We start from the raw sequence: 8,121 nt of genomic DNA on the forward strand, positions 1-8,121 counted from the left end.
GTGCGTTATTGCTGGTGAAAATAGTTTGTGAGATTGTTGGTGTGTCAGATAGTGATGGTTCGAACCCTAAGTGGGGGAGAACCGAGTGGTTTATTGAGAAAACAAGAGATTTGTTCAAGAGCAGTTAGGGGTTGGATACAGAAACCTGCGGCTTGAATTCATGAGATCAGGGTCATTGGTGATCAGGGAAAGGTGCAGGGCGAGATAATGCATGTGGTATATGTCTGAGAGAAGGATGGTGTCTCCACGGCGGGTGGTCAATGGTCAGGAATCTCGTAGTTGTCAGAGTCGTTTCAAGTGGAAGACTCGTAATGATGGTATGGGCAGTTGAGAACTTCTAGGTTGAAATATGGGTAGAAGATTGTCGAGTAGCCAACTCCCGGGCTGGGATGTGTATTCTTGCTTGGATTTTGAGCAGTAGTGGAAAGGGTTTCGCAGGATCATCAGTGTGTTCTGAAGAGTTAGCGCCTTCCTTGTATTCCAATTGAGTGTTTGGATGCACTGAAGTTGCGCATTGAGTGAAATAGGAAATTATTATGGGATTCAGAGGAAATGTATGGTTGTATGTGTATGGTATTGGGAGTAAGGGAATCAGTGGTATAGGCAGGACATTGTGATGCTCTGTTATGGTGTTCCGTGGTTTCCGCGTATAGCGTCCCGATTTCGGAGTTATTTAGAGTCTTGAGTTTAAGACGAATAGTGATGTATCATGTATCTATGGTTCCAGTGGGAGCCCTTCGTGTATTGTCATCAAGAGGGATTATTTAAGGAAGTGGATCTCCGCAGAGGTAGGTTATGTGTTATGTTATGGCGGTTTCCGCCAGAGTCTGTTATGCATATCGGGGCAAGTGTGTGTGTAACTATCTAGGATAGTCTTCGGTGCAAGAGTTAGTGAACATAGTGTGGCGTTGTAATGAGAATGAGAGTATAGGGTGAAGCTACGGGGAGCCGTAGTATTCACCAGTCAGAGGGTGTTGTGATGCTACGGGGAGCCATAGTACTCACAGGGCAGAGAGAGAGTCGTGATACTACGGGGAGCCGTAGTATTCACCAGTCAGAGGGTGTTGTGATGCTAAGGGGAGCCGTAGTACTCACAAGTCAGAGGGAGGGAGCCGTAGTACTCACTAGTCAGAGGCTGTCGTAATGTTGCGGGAAGCCATAGTACCCACTAGACGGCGAAAGAGTGTGATGAGGGAGTGTTTTCCAATAAGTGCATGATGCAGAAGAGTTTTAGGCTTGAGTAGCCCTAGTGTTGAGTTTATGGAGCCTAGTGGTTAAACCGGGGCGAGACTGGGGTCTCTGTCTGTGTCGGGAGGGTCAGCGAGGTGCGCGGGAGAATACGCGCAGCAGACGCCAAAGGTTAGAGCTGAGTCGATTTTCGATTGGATTGTATTTTTTTGAGGAAAAGGGAATTTCGTGACTTGCGTGTCACTGGGCCGTGATAGCGGTCACGGGGAGGAAGTTAGTGAGATATTTTGGATCATGTTATGTGTGACCTTTGGGGGTTCAACTGTGGGGCCAAAAGCTGACCTGGTGCTCGGTATCAAAGATGAATATGAGAAATGAGCTAGAGTTTACCATGGTGATGTCTGTGGACACTTCAGAGCGAGCGAACGATTCAGACGCTCGAGGATATGCTTCGGGCTTGTGTATTAGATTTCGGGGGGGGGGGGGGGATTGTGGCTCGTATTTGCCCTTGGCAAAGTTTTCCTACAACAACAGCCATCATTAGTGCATCAGTATGCCACCCTTTTAGCTGTTGTAGGGAAGGAGGTATCGGACCCCATTTGCTGGGGAGAGGTAGGGCAACGTGTGATGGGAAGTAAAGCGATCGTGCTTCAGAAGTCAGATCAGATATAGCAGGTCAGGTAGAGTTTGTTGACCGCTCAGAATCGCCAGAAGAGTTATGCGGACAGGCGCCGGTCCGAGCTCGAATTTTTGGTCGGTGACTTCGTGCTCCTGAAGATCTCTCCTTGGAAAGGAGTGATCCGATTCAGAAAGAGGGGCAAGTTGGGGCCCCAATATATCGGTCCTTTTCGGGTGATCGTGAGGGTAGGCAAGGTAGCCTACCGGTTGGAGCTACCTGCAAAGCTAGGTCAGATCCATGACACTTTCCACATGTCAATGCTGCGAAAGTGTATAGCCAATGAGTCGGCAGTAGTGCCATTACAGGATATGTAGGTGGATGTGGGCCTGAACTACGTTGAGAGACTGGTGGCTATTCGGGATCGAAAGATCAAAGTTTTGGGGAACAAAGAGGTGCCTCTGGTGCAGGTCCGGTGGCAACACCGGAAGGGGTCAGAGCTAACTTGGGAGCCGGAGCACGAGATGCGTGAGCAGCATCCGAAGTTGTTTCCAGAGTGAGACTTCGAGGGCGAAGTCTGATTCTAGTGGGGGAGAATTGTAACATCCAGATTTCCCAGGTATATTATTTTAATTAATTATTTTGGTGTTTAAGGAGGAACTCGGCGAGTTGGAGCCAAGACTCGCCGAGTAGGGTCGCGGATGTTCATCCGGGTTCACATCCGGACTCGGCGAGTCCATTAGTGGACTCGGCGAGTCCACGCTGTTTAATGAAACCCTAATTTCCAGGGTTTGAGACCTATTTAAAGGGGGTTATGGCCGTCATTTGCGGCCACCAACCCCAGAGAGAAACCCTAAAGAGATTTTGAGCGTTTGGGAGAGAGAAGAGGCCATTGTTGACCTTTGAAGCTTTGTTTGGCAAGGCAAAGGAGATTCTAACTAAGAGGAGGAAAGGGAGGTGGACATCCTTCGATTTTGGAGCTCAGAGCATCATCTTGGAGGTATATTTTGGCTTCCTTTTCTGTTGTCATGATAAACATGGGGGTTAGGGTTTCTTGACCCCTTTGTTGGTTAGATTTGATGTCAATTTCGTCCCTATTTGTGATGAGGCTTGGGATGAGATCCATAGAGGTCTAGAGAAGCTTTATTCCTTAAGCTTTATGAGGATTCATGGGAGTTTTGACCTAGAGTTATGAGATATGGGGCTAAAACATCATCTAGGAGCAAATAGTCGTTGTTTGAGCACCAAGGTTTGGACTTTACGTGATTATCATGCCTGGGGAGGCCAGATCTATGATTGTATGGAACAGATTTGACCTCATAAGTGAGTTTGAGTTATGCATGGCGTGGACTCGCCGAGTATGAAGAACAGACTCGACGAGTAGCATGAAGTTTCCCTGTAACCACTCAGCGAGTGGTCTTGTCAAGTTGAGGGGTCGACTCAGTGAGTCAGGGAGAGTCAGGGGGACTGAGTCAAGCCGGAACTCGCCGAGTTGTTCTTGAGACTCGGCGAGTTGAGTCGTGGTGGCCCCGCGATTTATGCCAGGTGAAACTCGTCGAGTCAGAGAAATACTCGATGTGTCAAGAGAGGATACAAGGGAGTCAGTGGACACTTATAGACTTGTCGAGTCGCCCTAGTGCTCTCGCCGAGTCCGGTCAAAGTTGACCGTTGACTTTTGTTGACTTTTAGGGTTTGGTCAGCGATGTGGCATTTGGGCCAAGAGAGGGGTAAAATGGTCTTTTACCCTTAAGAGGGTGCCAAGAGAGGGTTGATTCTAGTCTCAAGAGTTATATTCATGAGAGTATTTGCCTTATGTGTTAGGCGGTGGCGAGTTCGAGATTCAAGTGTGGGGATATCTGCTTTCTACTTGCCAGGTGAGTCTTCTCACTATACTTTACCTTGAGTAGGTAACCAGAGTTATGTGACAGAGTATTTGTATGCTATGTGTTGTACTACATTATTTCTATGTGATTTATGTTGTGCATGTTTACAGAGTTAGAACCAGAAGGTTCCTAGAGTTAGAACCGGAAGGTTCACAGAGTTAGAACCAGAGGGTTCATAGAGTAGGGTCCACGGACCCACAGAGTTATAGCCTCGAGTGGCTAATATGTGTTATGTGTGGTATTTTGGGGAACTCACTAAGCTTCGTGCTTATAGTGTTTTGTGTTATGTGTTTCAGGTTTCTCTCAGGATCACGGGACGACACCGACTCGATTGTACACACCAGAGAAAGAGTCATGTTCAGAGGATCCTGGTTTATTATGCAAGTGAAAATGGAGTTATGTTTTTGTAATTCGATTATGAATGGGATTTTAAGAAAAGTGTTTTTTTAAGAATTAAACGATTATTTTTAAATGAAAAATTGTTTTGAAATTTACGGTGTTACAGAAATAGTAGGAGTAGATGTGATAGATTTGCCTTTCAGACTACTCTCAACAGTGCTTAGCAGGCCTTGAAGCTTTCTTGGAGTGACATCCTCCTTGTTCATGTGGTAGGTCATATGAAACTGGTTGTAGCAAGGAGGTAAGGAGTGTAGAATAATATCTATGGCCAACTCCTAATCGAAGTTAACATTTAAGTCCAGCAAGCGGTCCACATGTCTCTGCATTTTCTGCAAATGGGCCGTGATGGACTCTCCATCCTTCATTTTGGTAGTGATCATCGCAATGATGATCTCATATCGTTCCTTTCTAGCACTTTGATGGTACCTTTCCATCAAATCTTGGTGCATCTCGTAGGGATACTCGTCCTCGTAGGACTTTTAGAGTTCAACAATCATCGTCCTCGTCCTCGTAGGACTTCGTAGCATCTCGCTCATGAGTTTTGTAAGCAACGATTCGGGAGTGGCAGTGTTCACATTAACCTCCTTCAGCTCCTTGTCGAGAACATACTCTTTGTCCTTGTAACGGGTGACCATGCAAATGTTGAGGATCCAATCATTGAAGTTGGACCCATCGAATATCACCCTCCCACACAAGTTCATGAGTGAGAATGAGCCGGAAGGGGTCGAGCCAGAAGCATTGTTGTTGTTCGAAGTAGATATCTGAAATAGAAAAGGAACAAAGTTTAGATTAGATAAGAATCGCTAATTAAACACCCAAATTAGAAATTAGGGCAAGGACCCAACACAATTATCTACAATTCAGAAGAGGGATGATGTAATCTAATTGTAAATAATTTGAAGGTAGGTAAAAGACGATTTACCAATTTCCACCATGAAAAATGAAATTGAATATTAAGTTTTAACTGGATTAAAATTCCCAGATTCTTTGGAGATTCATTGAATGTTTCAATGACATGTTTAAATCTCGATATGCCCTTCAAGTTTGTGACTGGGATACCGAGGAGCACAAACAAGGTGTCCATAACCATGCAAATGTACTTGGTATAGTTGATATCATTTACCACCTAATCAATGTGCCGGTTAGCCACACACGCTCCACTGATCTATGATAAGCATCGAGCTACCCTTTGCCACCTTTGCTAGTCCCAAATTAGTGTGCTGGTTATCGACGCATGCTCCACTAATGACTTGACATGGTGAAAAGTGTAATTTCGTGGAATAGCATCATTTCACATTTTTCCTAAGGTAACTAAGATTGGGAATTTTATAAAAACCTTTAGTTACTTTATTAATCATTATACTTATTAATGAGGATTTAGTTACCCTATCTTACCCGTTCGGCTAACGACTATCCACCAATCAAGGAAGCAGTGGATGAGAGTGTACACCCATTAAACTGTCATTTTATAGGCAACAACCTTATACCCCCCTTATAGATCGACTTCGTGAATGAGGCCTACTAACGATAAGATTATCTTAATCTTATACATATATATATATATATATATATATATATATATATATATATATATATATATAATTATTAATCTTATAATATTATAATAATATAAGGGTTGAATTTTAAACTTGTAAAATTCTAGAGTTTGGAATTTAAATATTTCAAAATTAAAACTTTTAATTAAAATTTAAATCCCAAAACTTGAGGGCGAGTTTTGAAACTTTTCAAAACATCTTTTAGATCAAATTTCAAAAATAATTAATTAATCATATTATTAATGTTTATCACATAATTTGACCTAATCTATTTTCTTGACAAGATAATTCAAATCAAAATACAAATAATTAATCTTTATCATATAAAACTAGTAATTATCTTATTTATGACAATTATCTTTGAATTGCATTAGGATAATCCATACCTTATTGAAAAAATTGGATTTTAACAGCCAAAGACGGTTTTGGTAATTATCCTAATTCAATTTTAGTCTAAATCCCGAAAAATCAGCCATCAGACTGCTCGACTCATCGAGTCGCAGAATGGACTCGTTGAGTTCATCAAGTGACTCCACGAGTTCATCAGGCAGAGGCAAGATTTTTCGATTTTCAACTTTGAACAATTTAACAATGCATCAAATACAAAAGAAAAATGACCTAGTCTCTGATACCACTGTTTGGTTATGAGCAAAACATCAATCCTATGGTGCACATGCAAACCCTAAAGCATTAGATCTAGGTTTTTCTATTTGTACATGCAATAATCATCCAAAGCTCTCAAACCCTAGATCTAGCATATCAAAATCGAAATCAACATAAATAAACTAGTAAGAATGCTACCATTGATTGTAGCTTGATAATCTTGAGTTTTCGAGAACCTAGCACCTCAAATGTGACACCTCTAATGAATCACAAACACCAAAGCAGTTGGATGATCTTGGAGAGAGAGGGGGAAGGTTTAAAAACCGGCTCTATAATCCTTAGGGTTCATGTGGTCGGTTTTAGGATGCCAAAGGGGTCCTTATATAGCTGAAGAATTAGGCTTTCAGTCAAAGACCTCATCCAGTTGCTTAGGCTCTAAGCTGCCCACAAGAGTCTTCCAGAACCATAGCCCTTGGACGAAATCCTTATGGGCTCCCATAAGATTTCGTCCAACCCCTTCTAATGGGTTCCTCAACCAATTATGCAATTATCTTATAATTACAAGTTCAGTCCCCTTGTCACACCCCAAAACCAGAATGGCGGAAACGTTCTGGGTGGAGGACATCATGTATAGCATCACAACCAATGTATAATAGCAATCATAGCAACGCAACCATTACATTGAATACTTAAATAAAATTGTGTACATCAATAGCAATCGTACAATCTAGTTTACATGTAGTGTAGTAGCATTCTACTGTAGTGAAAATCCGAATGTATACCGTTCGTGGAGATAATTACAGTTATGAAAACGTGATAGAGTAGTGGTGCAAACTGTAAACTATTCCTGTTCTTAGTGCATACATTTAGTAGTGAAAGTTTATATACTTTTTATGTTTAGAAAAATCCCAAACTATACCGATTATAGTTTGCATGAGTAACGTAGTGAATAGCGAATCCAGAAAACTATGAAATTCCAGTGAAAAAGGACCCTTTTGCTCAACACAGTACAAAATGGTTAAAGTATGAGAATTTCATGAGTTTTGAAAACATTTATGTTTAGCTTGTATTCCCCCCCCCCCCTAAAAACATTAAAAATACGGAAAATTGTAGGGGTATGAACTCACCTCGGGTGATTTGAATGAAGGATCGACACAAAATGCTGGATGTTCAAGTGAAGCCTTGAACACGCTTTGATCCTAATTAATATGTAATGACCCATAAAAGAGTCAAATGATGGTATTTCACCACTAGATGTGATGAAGAACCATTCTAAGAACTTGGGACTACTTGCACTAAGTTTTAGGACCTCAAAGGATTGCATGAGTGAGGTGTATGGCCACTTTAAAGGTGTTTTCAAGGTCCATACTTGCATTCCATGAAGTGTCCTAGGACCAAACTTGGTTGTAGTACAAGTTTAGGGTCTTAGAAATGGGTTTGTGGTCCTACGGTGTGTGTGTGTATGGTCGCACAAATGAGAGTGCTGCCGCACACACGAGTGTGTGGTCACACTCCTGCAATGAGATGAAGAACATGACGGGACTTTCATGATTCAAGGCCTAGATCAAGAGGTTCTTCAAGAATAACAAGCTAAGGGATGGATTACTAACGTTTTTGAAGCTGTGGAAGGTTCAAAGTTGGAGAAACTTGAGAGGAAATGATGTTGTGTGCTGCCAAGGTGTTAAAGGAATGAAAGGAATGGGGCTACCCTTTATATAGGGGTAAAGGTGCTGCCCAAAAGTGAGTGTGCTGCCAAGGGAGTGGGTGTGCGGCCGCACACCCGTGTGTACGGCCGTACACTCCTCCAAGAGGTGTGTATGACCCAATTTTTCACTATTCAACACCTGACTAATTCCTAAACTCAACCTTGGTTATA

This window comes from Lactuca serriola, chromosome 4 (genome assembly GCF_051521515.1).
Source record: "Lactuca serriola cultivar US96UC23 chromosome 4, Lser_US96UC23_V15, whole genome shotgun sequence".
NCBI lineage: Eukaryota > Viridiplantae > Streptophyta > Magnoliopsida > Asterales > Asteraceae > Lactuca > Lactuca serriola.